Consider the following 13386-nt stretch of genomic DNA (forward strand, 5'->3'; position numbering starts at 1 on the left):
AAGGCTTGACGGCAAGGCAGCTCAGCACCCTCTTCTCCCCAAATTATGAACCACCCGCTCACCTTCTAAAAACCGCGGCTTGCAATCAGCATCTCCCAACAAGCACACTTGAACTGAGGACTCTGCAAGCTCAAATTTCTGCCAGAAAACCTCCAGGGACACACCTAGGCTAGACATTTACAACAGATCCCCTCCCAGCTTTGCCTTCCTTGTTGCTGTTCCATTTTGTAGGCACTCCTTTTTCTGAAAGGGCTGCGTGGAATCAACGTGCAACAGAGAGGAAGGCTGGGACAGCAACGTTAACTAACTCCTCTTTGTAATTAAAGGCGTAAAATCTGCTCCACACACAGTCTTTATTTAGGTAAATTTCATGGCCGATAATCAGATCTTCTATGAAAGAGAAAGAAACAAATGAGCTAGAAATTCGTGATCTGTCATATTTAGAAGAAATCATCAGTCAATGCCAAGATGATTTTTATGCATGGACATGTAGGTATGGGGGGTTGAAAGGGGCTCTTCTGTGATATTTATATCTTCTGTGATCCATTATCATTTCCCCAAAATAAGTTTTGTGATAGGTTATGACTTTTAAGAAATATTATGTACTGTGATTTGCCCAAGCAAAGGAGAGCAGGTGAAGGAGAAGTCACCAGAACACCTGTCTGCATATCATATTCTGGCTTCCTGCAGAGCTCCCAGAGTCTCTGGGTGTTGCAGAAGATACATAAACTCTCAGGACAAACCCCAAAACTATCTATAAAAGTGTCATCGTACTGGCAAGTTGTTGTGAAACAACCGCCTGTATAGATTTTGTACTCCAGGTCCTCTTTCTTGAGATTTTATTGTCCTCTCTAACATTACCAATCTCCCTGACATTTTCCACTTCATTTTCCACCCCTTTGTTTGATCTACTGTGAATAGATTTGTCACTGCTGCTAGAAAGGAAGTTGATTTTTAGATTTAACAAGAAAGGAACTAAAAGTTGAGGGCTTTATCTATGAGGGAACTGTTATCATGTTCTATTATCCCTGCAGGGATGGAGAGAAATTCTTGTAAATGTTACTTATTTAACAGAATATTCTTAAACAACGTATCAAACTACTTAGTGAAATCATATGAACAAATCATAAGAGACTGGTGAATTGAAATGATTAAGGCTCGTTTAATTTCTTGAAACCAGGACATTTCCCCAACATGATAATATGGATTTGGGTTACAGAGTCTTGAAATAACTGCTGGAAAAATTTTCTGTCTTTTCTATTGATGTAGTACAGAGTTAGAAGATAAAAATTCAAAACACTGAGCAGGACATATAGGACATAGCTCCTACTTTCCTTTTTTTTTTTTTTTTTTTTTATTTTTCAAATTATTATTTTATTTCTTAAAATAAATTTCTCTCTGTTAATGTGCTAATTGAAACAATTGTATTGATATTTCAAACTGTCATTGCTCTCCAGACAAACACTTTGTACAGCGAGGAAGTTTTATCAGAATCTATGTCCCTTTCCAGACATATAGAGAACATAATCATTTAATTATTCACCTTCCTTTTGGTGCGGTGTTATAGACTAAAATACAGAAGAGACCTGATAAATTTCTACAGAATCTACAAAAGGCAGGAGGAGGATGATATGTCTCATTTATAAGAGCAGAAACAGGCTGTCTCAATAGTTATTGCAAAAAGAGTTTCCTTGGACAAGTAGCTCCGCTACAAACAGCTCAGAGAGATTGAGAGTGCGGACAGTTGATGTCCCCAAGCCACACTCTTGTGCTCTGAGCTGGACAGGATGATTTGGTGGATAGAACAGGAGACTGAAAATCAGCAGCCCTCAACTCTATTCTTTTCCTGATACATACTCCAGGTGAAATTCTCCTCTATTCCAAAGGACCCAGATCTTTAAGGATATCAATGATAAAAAGAGACATTTTTATTATTGATCAGAATGTCATAAGGGTAGTTCAGTCCTCCTTTAGTCACACACTTCTCCAAAAATGTCTCTCCAAATTGTTGGGCAGTTAAAAAATTGAAGGAAGTTAAACAGAGATGCTAAGTCTTCCTCTTCTCACAGTAGCCTCACAAAAATTTCATATCTGTGGCATGTTTGAAGACAACAAAATGCAAAGTGTTCTAGAAATGCAGATTATTGTTGGTATTATGAACGGATATAATTTGTATTTTCTTCAGCATTATTCTCTTTTTGTGCTATTTTTTCATATTTATGGCTTTTGTGTATTTATATGCATCAAAAATTAATAAAAAGATTTATTAAAGAAATGACATTGCTATAATTACTCCAATTGGAAAATCAGTACAACTTCACAGACAACAAAGCAATATGTTGAATTTATGAACCTCGCCTCACCTATTTACATTTAGCATACTGAAAATATTTGAACTGTTTCATTGATGGATTGGAAGCACATTAGGTTAATTAAACTTATTCTGCAAGCATCCTTTTCAGAGTTTATATTCTTCTTGTATTGGTTGTTCTATAGAAGAATATATGTGTTCTGGAAAAAACTTGTGTGGCATTATACTTAAGCTCAGCAGCATTTCCAATTTCAGTAACATCTCAGTCTTTCAAGTAGGTCTGAACCATACTGAAAAGTTTTACTGTTTGCTATGACAAGCATGTTATTTTTCATTTTCTAGTTTAACTTAAAACCTGTAATGACTCTTCCTCCAATCTTTTGCCTTTTGATTTCTCCATTAGAAGCAGGAATTATAAAGGATTTTTTTTTTTGGTAAATATAATTATTTTTCCTCTCAGCCTGTGGAGTTTAAAGATACTAAAGATAACTAAGCTCTGCCTTGCCTGGGTACCTAATTTCTGGGTTTGGGGTTTCTTTCTTATTAATGTCTTTCCCTTGGTGCCCCTAGAGAGGTCTGGGCTGATATAAGTGCTGTACCAAATATCCTGAGCTTTCCTCTGCTGTGTCTTATGAAACAGGGTCTAAACAAGCCATCTGTAAATGATGACAATTATGACTTTGAGCAAAAAGCCTTCAAGTCATGAATTCTGCAGCAGAACTAGAGGCTGAGATTGATGCAGTCACTAAAGATGGGTTCAAGTTCATGAGACTGTCAACAGTGATTTTGTTACCGTCTTTTTAAACTTTTCTGCAGCTTGCTGACAGTTTTAATGGGCAGTCAGACACCCTGGCAGTTTAGTACTGAATACTTTGGTTCCAGTTTCCTGAAATCATATGTGCTTTTGCGTGGTTGTAGCCCACACCCAGAAAAAAAACTCCTTATCTGAAAGATCTGCCCTCAAAGATAAGGCCTTTAAAATTCAGTGTATCCTAGGCATGAATCTGGCTCATTGCTGTCAAATTTATCACTTCAGAAAGATTGCAACAATGTAATGGAATTAATCTTTAATAGAATTAAGTGTTTGTGAATGGCTTGACTTTATTTTGCACAGAGACCAATGAAAATCTATCTCAATAGATCATGTTAACCCACAAATCTATGATGCTAGATCAGTTTCAAGCTAGAAAACCAAACTGAAATCTGTACATTCCTAATCAGAGAAATTATATCTGGCAGTTCAATTATATGTGCAATTACTCATACTTCAATCATAGTAGATACAAAAATTTACTGTTTCATGCTAACTCTGTAAAAAGGGAATACATATTTATGAAAAAATATTTTTATCTTTAATTTTTTTAAGAATTTTCTTCAGGGATAAAATCCTAAACTACATTGTAGGGGAAAAAACTTGCATATACTTCTGAATCCGTTATCTGAACACAACTTTCATTACTCCTGTGCAGTGTTTTTACAAGTTTGGTTTTGGGGTTTTTTTTGTCACATATTGATGCAATGACTAGTAGGTGATATTTGGGTACTGTATATGTATTCAGAGCAATATATGCTAAATTTTTTTATGGAAAAAGAAAAGTTCTTTCTATTTTTCCTAGCATCAAAGTAATCCAAGTAATTCTTTCCTCACATCTGGCCAAAAGCCTCCACGGTAGGAAGTTGAAGTAAGGAAGTCAGCCTGTTCAGAGGCCCCTCCAAGCCCCTTGATTAAACACCATCGGTTTGTGTATTCCCCACTGAGATAATAGTTGTCTCCTACTACAAGGAATAGCAGTCTCAGCTGTGAAGGTTGTGGTTCAAATACTTGTTAGAGCACAGAATGGAGGGTTGTCACAACATATAAAAATATGTTAAGGTTTCCTCCTTTCTTCAAAAGTCAGATGGCAAAAAACAAACATTTAAAGTTAGAAAACCCCAAATAAAGAATCCTGAAATATGTGATGCCTTATGAATAATTGTGTTCTGTTTTCCAGTGGGGATCCTAATTCATTCAGTACACATGACAAATAGGTAAGGGGTATACACAATAATTTTAAGGGTATGTCTACAGTGAACACTACTGCACCATGAAAAGATACCCAGCTGGCTCCAAAACTGGAAACTCTCACAGTGTGAAAAGTGAGGTGACCTAATTAGTCCCAGTGCAAATACCACATTCACATCACTATACAGCTTCCTATACATGAGCTAGCATACCTGTGTGGCATAGCAGCCTGGCATACACGTATCCTCTCTTTTGGGACTAACTTGAATAAACTTATGTGAAGTGTATGTGGATTTGCCCTACAATTCTCAATTATCCCAAGTTCTTAATTATATTCAAGTGCCTTGCTATCGGAACTCAACATTTTTAAAGAAGAACTTATCAGTAGGTAATTAATATATCTTTATCTGTAGGCAATTAATACAGCCTTAAGATATTCAAGAAGAATAATGATTTTCAGCAGCCAAGAGTGTTTTAAAATAATTTGCTTTTTCAGAAGATGGGTGTGGCTCATTTTTTTTAAAATAAGACCTCTGAGAAGCATCAAGACCACAGTTGAATATTTGTCTGTGAGACTCACTGGAATTCTAGAAGGGAATTCCAAAGAATTTTTCTCCTCTTGGAGAAAGGGAAGAGGGAGTAGAACTCCTCTACTCCTCTCATGTGATTTTTTGGTGTTGTTGTTTTCTATTTTCCCTTTCATATTTCATTAATTTGGATGATTTCTAGTGAGGCTAATATTTTAAAAAATACAATAGAAAGAAAGATCCTTACAAGGAAACATTCTACTTACTCTTTATATGTTTCCAGGTTTGCTAGAGCCAGGAAAGGACATACCATGATGTGTTGTTTCTTTCTAGCAAATTTTGAGGAAGTTGCAGTGAAGAAAATAGCCCACATCCTGACTAGCCTCTCTCAGTTAGTTCTTTATTTTTGTATAGCCTGGATTTTAATTTCAGTTATAAGAAAAAGTACCAAGTGTAACACCATGAAGCAAAAGTTTAACTGAGGTAAAACTAGTCTAGATGGTTTCAAACCCCATCATTACCTTTTTTTACTGGCTACTTTAATTAATACTCTTCACAGAAAGCAGAGGGGAGTTAACTGAACCATTCTGATTTAATATAACTGAAGAGCTAATATTTTATACTGTGTTGGATTTTAGTATTTGTATTAAGCCAAGTGTTTTAGTGTTTTACAACATGTATGAAAGATCTAACCCTGAGAGCTTACAATATGAAAAGACAGATGGAAAATGATGGGGGAAAAAATCCCAGATAAGAAAACTTCCTTTGTCTAAAAGCAGCTTATTAGAATCCTTACATTCTAAGAATTAGTATGCAATTTTCTGTATTATTCAGAGCAATAGAACACATGAAGGAACATCTCAGATGACTGTCTCTTTTCCTTTTCTGCTAGCATCTCAGTTGCTCTCAGGAAGAGATTGTTTTCAGGCACTTTCCCAGTGACTAACAGCCTTTTCCATTCATCAATAGAGTTCACTTGAAGTCAGGCTGAAGATAGATATTATCTTAGGGAGCAAAGTCAGGACCAACTAATTTCAGACCCTGGAATGAAGTATAATATAAAACTGTTGGACTTTATTTTTTCTTTAGTCTTTTCTATCTTATATTTATCATCCACAATTGCTGCTATTTTTTCTTTTCCTTATGAATTAAATTAGAACACAATTAAAGCATCTGAATAAAAACATTTACTTATTTTACTTAAATGCATGACTTTTCCTGAACACAATAACTAGCACAATTGGAAGCCATGAATAGTGGACTGTTAATCCCCCTTTGCTAGGTACAGGTATTAATTCTGATGAATATCCATGTGCACTTTTTTTTTCCCAGAAAAGCATGAGGAGAGGTCAGAGGTAAAGGATACTGATTCCTTTGAAATCACACTCCTCCTTCTAATAAGCAATGTAGGCTTTTGTTCAGCTGCTTTTGCCACAGCAGCCACAGAAGGATCCAGCAGTTTGTCTCTCACTTAGGTAGAAAGTCTTGCAGGTCCCAGCCTGGCCCTTCATCTGGCCTCTGCTGACCTCTCAGACTTGAATCAGGGCATAGTAAGCCCTGAAATCTGTAAAGTATAGCAATTCCCGCTCTGCTGCAAAACCAATCTAATCAGCTAGAACGAGAAGATTTTGTTTTTGTTTTGGTCTGGGATTTTCACTATTAGATGAGGTTTGTTGGGGTTTTGCTACCAGAGTTTTTTCTTCTATTTGCATGACAGACAAATTTAGGCAGAACAGCATTCTTTAAAAGACAACAAAAGAAGGAAACCTAAAACTAACCCCTACTGGTTTTTTTCCTACTGTAAAATCCTGAAAGGCCTCATACTTTTATAAAATATTGAAGTATCTGAGAGAAAAATGCCTTGGAACCAGAATTTTCCATATGACACAAAGTTCATTCCCCTTATACTAAAGTACATACAGACTCAGTTGTATTTCTATATTGTAAGTACTTTTTAACCTGTTTCTTCACCAAATGGCCACAAATCTTGGCATATTACCTGAATATATACTGGAAGGTTTGAAGAGATTTTGTTAAGAGATTATTTTTTTATCCATAATCTCTTTTACTCTTGTCTTATCCCTTTCTTGACCTCTGCAGTCAAACTACCTTCTAATCTCCTACAGATACAGAAAAACAGAAGAGCTCCTAGTAGGCCATGTATATATTTTTGGCTGTATAATGTGCAGCACCTTAATGTATTGTTAGGTCTTATTGTATGAAAGTAAACACCAATTATGTAATTTCCTAAATATTGAAAGTCGCAGGCAAAAATGCTGATTCCTTCCCCACAATGCTTCTAACAATTTTTCATTAGGGAAATGCCTCAGACCTGTGAGATATAAGCTCTTCTACTGCAAAGAAAGAAAGAAAAAACCCCCCAAACAGTATTACTATTAGTAGCTGAAATGAAAAAAAGACCTCTTTTTAGGGAAACTAAAATACATACAAGAAACAGAAGTAAATGTTCCCACATTTGGTTCATTCTGCCTACTTTCATTTATTGTTATTCACAGAAGAAAAGAGACAACCCTTTTCTCTGCATTAACTTTTTATTCTTACACTATGTACAGTTTTAAAATTTAATTTCTGCTTCTGGAGTCTCTGCAATCAACACTTTCAAACTTCTCATTATCCATGAAATTTGAAATGTTTTCACATTACTCAATTTGAAAATTCACAAAACATGTTAAAAAAAAAAAGGGCATGTTTCCTCTGGTCAGCAATACTCTAGCTTTCTGCTGAGGAGGGACAAAAACATTTAGAAATAATTTACTACCATTTTATTCATTTTGAATAAGTGGAAGATGCTGATTGTTTTTTAATTTGGTTAGAATGATGAAAATATGAGTACTTCTACAAAAGCATATAAGAAGATGCATACAAAAGAGACATTAAAATATAATATAAAAACCAAAATTATTAAGACCAATTGTTATGTAATGACCTGTTGCCTATGGGTTGACTTCAAGAACAGACTTAAATTTTTTTATTTTGTTAAAAACTGACAATTCTCCAGCAAAAGAACACTGTGAGGCTCTTGGCAATGCAGTGAGATGATTTCAACCCAATCTGCTGGAAGTCTCATGGGATCAACACAAAACCAGGATTTATAAGAACAGAAATGAAAACTGAACTGGAGACTTGGCACTATAGTTTTCTGCTAGGACACTCACCTCTGCAGTTCAAGTCCTGGACACAATTTTTACATACATATATGAAGATGCAAATTCCGAGACAGTCCTTTACATGTAGGTCAGAATTCATGAGAACCACTGTTAGGGTTGAAATTACAAATATTTCTGTCCTGCTCTTAGTCTTCCCTCTAGTCCCTTCCACATCACACCCACCCTGCTTAGGTGAGGTGCTCCTCCAGAACCAGGCAACCTTTGGATTTAAAATTCCCATTATGAACAAAGACATCAAAATTCTTCCCACGTGTTGATCACGATGCCTGAGTGCTTGTTTAGATCTAAATTTAACAGTTTATTTATTTATTGATAGATGTTAATGTCCCTTGCCATTCATTTTGTCCTAACTACAGCAAATTAATCTGGCAGCCAAAATAAAACAAAAATGTCTGTATGAGTAGTTACATTAATAATACCCTAATTTCAGCAGAGGACTGCTTTACTCTAAACAGGGTTCGTGGAAGAAGTAATTACATGTAAAGAATTTAAGTAATGTTTTGTTAGATGAGAATATTTAAAGTGCTGATATTTACAATCTGTTCAAGGCTACTTTCCATTTCTCCTCCCTAGAGTGATGCTATGACTCTGACTTTTAAGTATGTTCTTCAGTTTTATGAATATCAGCTCCTGGTGTCCTGGGAGTTAATATTCAGCTTGCAGACTTCCTGACCTTAGCTCATTTTATAAAACTAAACTTTTAGTACATTTACAGTTTTCAGGATATTTACAACCAAACTCTATGTGTATTGGACTGGGATAAAGCTAATCAAAGAGTCACTTTAACACTTTCCTAGTATAAAACACTAAATTAAAAAAAAAAAAAAGGGATTATAATAGCTATTTTGAAGTACTCAGTTGTTCAGCTCATTATTGAGGTGGATTGAAAGCAGACTGAATGGCCAGGCCCAGGGTGTGATCAACAGCAGAAATCCTTGTTGGAGGCCAGCAGCAGCACCTAGTAGCGTACCCCCTGGGTCAAGAGCAGCTCCAGCTCCATTCAACACCTTCATTAATGTGAATGTGAATGGTGGGACAGAATCTACCCTCACTAAGTTTGCAGATCACACCAAACTGGGAGGAGTAGATGATATGCCAAGCAGCTGTGCTGTCTTCCAGAGCGACCTTGGCAGCTGGAGAGATGGCCTGATGGGGCCTCAGGAATTTTAACATGGAGAAGTGCAGAGTCTTGAGCATGGGAGGAACAGCCAGGAACAAGCAGAGGCTGGGTCCACCCTGCTAGAAAGTGGCTCTGCAGAAAAGGATCTGCGGATCTTGTTAGATACCAAGTGACCATGAGCCAGCAAGTGTTACTGCTGCAACCAGGGTGAGTAGTATCCTGGGGTGCATTAGGCAAAATATTTTCAGCGGATCAAGAACAGTGATCCTTTTTCTCTACCCAGAACTGGTTAGGCCACAACTAGGCTGCTGGGCCCAGTTCAGGGCTTCCCATGATAAGAGACACATGAAGATACTAAAAAGAGTCCAGCGAAGGGCCACTGAAATGATTAAGGAACAGAAGCTCTTGACATATGAGGTGAGGTTGAGAGGTTTCTGTTCAGCCTGCAGAAGAGAAGGCTCAGGGGGTTCTCATCCATGTGTACAAATATCTGAAGGTAGGTTGCAGAGAGTTTCCAGTGGTACCCACTGAGAGGACCAGAGTCATTGGGCACAACTTGAAAAGAGTTTCTCTCTAAATATCAGGAAACAGATTTTACTGTGAGGATGACTCTGCAGAGGATATATTCAAGGGATATCTGGGAAAGGTCTTGGGCAATTGGCTCTAGGTGGTCCTGATGAAACAGGAGATTGGACCAGAAAACCTCCAGAGGTGCCTGCCAACCTCAACCATTTTGTGATTCTGTGATTCCGACATACTTCCAAGATACTTCATTGAAAACTGTAGAAAACCTATTGAAACCTAGAACAGAGCAGATGAGGAGTGAAATGCTACCAAACCTAACTAGTAGGAAAGGTTAAAGAGAGACTGGGTAATGAAACCTAATTTATTTTCAGTTAGATAATTCAGTTAGGGTCAGAGGGAGCACAACATCTCAGATACCCTTTCAGGGGCTGAATATCTGGAGCTGTCCCCATATCCTGAGGCTCAGATTTGTGGCTTCATTGCACTCTTATCACCAAAATTTTGACTCCACATAAGTCAAAAACAGCACTTAAGGAAATGTTTGCATAGTCAGCCCAAGATGCTTTCCTAGTGAGTAAAGGAGCTCACATGAACACATCTTTTGTCAGTATGGGCTCACTGAAGTAACTTGACATCAATTCTCCCTTTTGCTCGTTTTCACTGAACTTGGCCTTGTCATTTTTTCTATTGCTAGCATGAGACGCCTTAAAGCAAAAGTTCTGTGAAGGGGCCCACAGCCACATTCCAGGAGTGTTCCCTTCCTGCCCTCAGGAGCCTGGATGCCTTGCAATGTGAATTGCCAACTGGTACACAGCAAAGAATTTCACATTTCAGAAATAATAGTAATTCTTAAACAGTGAATTTGCATAACAAAATTGTCCCATAGATACTTCAATCCCTGAATGGATTCAGCCAGAAGTCACACATAGTAAAAATACACTGAAGCAAATAAGACAATCATAGCAAATAAGGAAAGAAGATACATTGCAAATTTAGTACCCAATGGAGTAAGTGTTGAGTAGGTAGAGAAAATGAGTAGCTGCTAAATGAAAAGGCTATAACTTCATTTTGCAAAAACTCTAAATTTGCTGATATTTTGAGTTCCCTTTGTGATAGTCATAATTATATTTCCTCTTGAACTTCCATGTGATCAAATCTTGCTCTCAGGAATGTTTGTAGAAAGATATACCATCATGAACATGACTGCAAAACTGCATTCATTCCAGCTTAGTGTAGGACCAACTTGCAAGTTCCAGAGGAAATATAGCTGGAAAAAAAAAAAAAAAGTGAAGGTTTTGAAAAAGAAGAAAATTGATAAAAAAGCCCCCAAACAGGCACTGAATGAAAAGGCACAAAGTATGTGAGTGAAGAACAGCACTGTACAAAATTGCATATATACAAGGATATTTTGAAAAGGCAAGTACTTTGGTTGAGTTGGGGTACTAAACATTTTTCAAAATGTCTTTCTAGCAAAATAGAGATTTGCTTTTTTCCCCAAATAAAATAGATCAGGTAATTTTTTTCACAATATTTTTCAGTCCCGTTTCCTGAAAACATTTGACAGTGAACAGTGAACAGATCATAAAAGACACACTTTGCATTACTCTACCAGGTATACTGGTTTATAGAAAGGCAGAAAACATCTGGCTTCCATACATAAGGTAAACTTTGATGACAAAGGGGAAAAATATTTCCCCAGAACCAGTCTTTCTTTGAAGTCATAACCACACATAGAAAGATGATGGGCTGTTTCTTGGGCCCTTATAGTAGTGGTAAGATGAAGAAGGAAGACAAGAAATAGTTCTCAAAACTTTCTGAGCAGAGACCTCCTCGTGGGCTAGTTAATTATAAAGAAAGAGTTTATTGTGGATCCTGTGCAAAGAGCTCTGTAGCAGGCAATTATGACTTGTTGGAATAAGAGCTGGCTAGAAAATGAACTGTTAACTGGCAATACATCAGGTTGAAGAAATACTCTAATTAGAAAAATTATAGAATGACTAAGTGCTAGCCATGCTGACACTAAGATTTAATAATCTTTCTTGAGAAATACATGAAATGGAAAAGTAAAAAAATTTGTTCAGACCTTTGAGGCCTAAATATCTTCCCCCGTAAAGTGATCCTACATAATCTCCCCTACTAACTCTACCAACCTATATTATTTAAACTCTGTGGAGTATTTTAAAAATGCTGTAATAATAAAAGGCCTCATATGATTGTTTTTACAGTTATTGATAATCACATATGAAAATACTAATAGTTAAGAACAATATATTGGTTTTGTTATATTTAATCTTTAGCAGAGTTATGTGAGAAACTAATTCAGTGAAATCCCAAATGTGTTTCAGGTTTTTCAATTATTATTATTATTAAATATGTCTTGTTTCTTAAAAAAAAAAAGGAAAGGCATGAAGCTATAGACTAGTTCTACTTTCATTTGCTCATTTTTCTCACTTCAGGACATTATGCCAAACAAATTAACAAAATTCAAGGTATCTTTGAAATGAATATACTTTTTAAGGTGAATGTTCAGTGTATCTGTTAGTGTTTACTTCAACCAGTGAGATTATTTTCTTATTATATGGATTATCTCCCTCTTTAAAATATCTTATAAGTCCTTTTCTTACAGAAACATTGTTGCCTACCAAATTAGTTGACTTTCACCTTGTGATTTTCTTAAAACACTGATTACTTTGTAGGGATTTTTACCCAACATTATAATTCCTCTTTGGTTAAACAAAGCATATCCTCTCACAATGAAGTTCTCAGAAGGATGAAATGTAAATAGTCAGATAAAAATGTAATTTTTCTTACTAAACTGTTGTAGAAAATTATAGCATTTTAATAAGATGTGTTGTATTCATGGATCAACTGAATGATCCGATTGCATTTTACAGGAGGAATGTGTTTTTAACATTTTTTTGCTAATGCAATAGGATAATTTTAATACAAATGATACCAGACATCTCTTCCTTTTCTTTTTTTTTTCTTTACAAGATTTTCCATTTAGAAAAACAATGCTTTACATCACTTCTCCTACATTCTTCTTTAGTTTTGTTCATTAGCTGTATGTTTTCAACTTAGTTTGGGAGAGGCTTTTTTCATTCTCAGTAATTGCTCTCAATTTAATTTTACCTAATAATAGCAATATTCAAATATCTTCTCTTGAATGCAAAGTTAGAGGTACCTGAGTATTTTATTTGGTGGTAAATTTAGCTCTAAAATATTTAATTGTATGCTATAACGCAAAAACAACCAGTGTGACTACCAGAAATGCTGCAGCTGTATCCCAAACTATATCCTAATTTCTGAATAGCATGATAATGTTTAAGAAAAAGAAGCATTCTCTTGTTATTAGACCAAAGGTTTATGTTCCCAGTCAAATAAAACTATAGCCAGTAGAACTGGCAGACATGAATTTTCTGATGATCACTGACAAGTGACAGCCCCTTTCACATGAAACGTCCTTGGAAATAAATTGCTATTTCTGCCACAACTCTTGTGATACACATCTGTGTTAAAATAATTTCTGGTTGGGATTTGCTTCAAATTTGGCTAAAACCTCAAAATTGCTACTGTGCAAAAGAGTGGTACAAATCACCAGCTCTGCTCCATTTGCTCTTGGAAAAATGAGATGCATAAATACAGGAGCACTGATTACAGAACAACTCAGAGGAAGGATTCCCCTGCTGAGTCAACATCAGATGCTAATGGAT

The sequence above is a fragment of the Melospiza georgiana genome, chromosome 2 (genome assembly GCF_028018845.1).
Source record: "Melospiza georgiana isolate bMelGeo1 chromosome 2, bMelGeo1.pri, whole genome shotgun sequence".
Classification (NCBI taxonomy): Eukaryota; Metazoa; Chordata; class Aves; order Passeriformes; family Passerellidae; genus Melospiza; species Melospiza georgiana.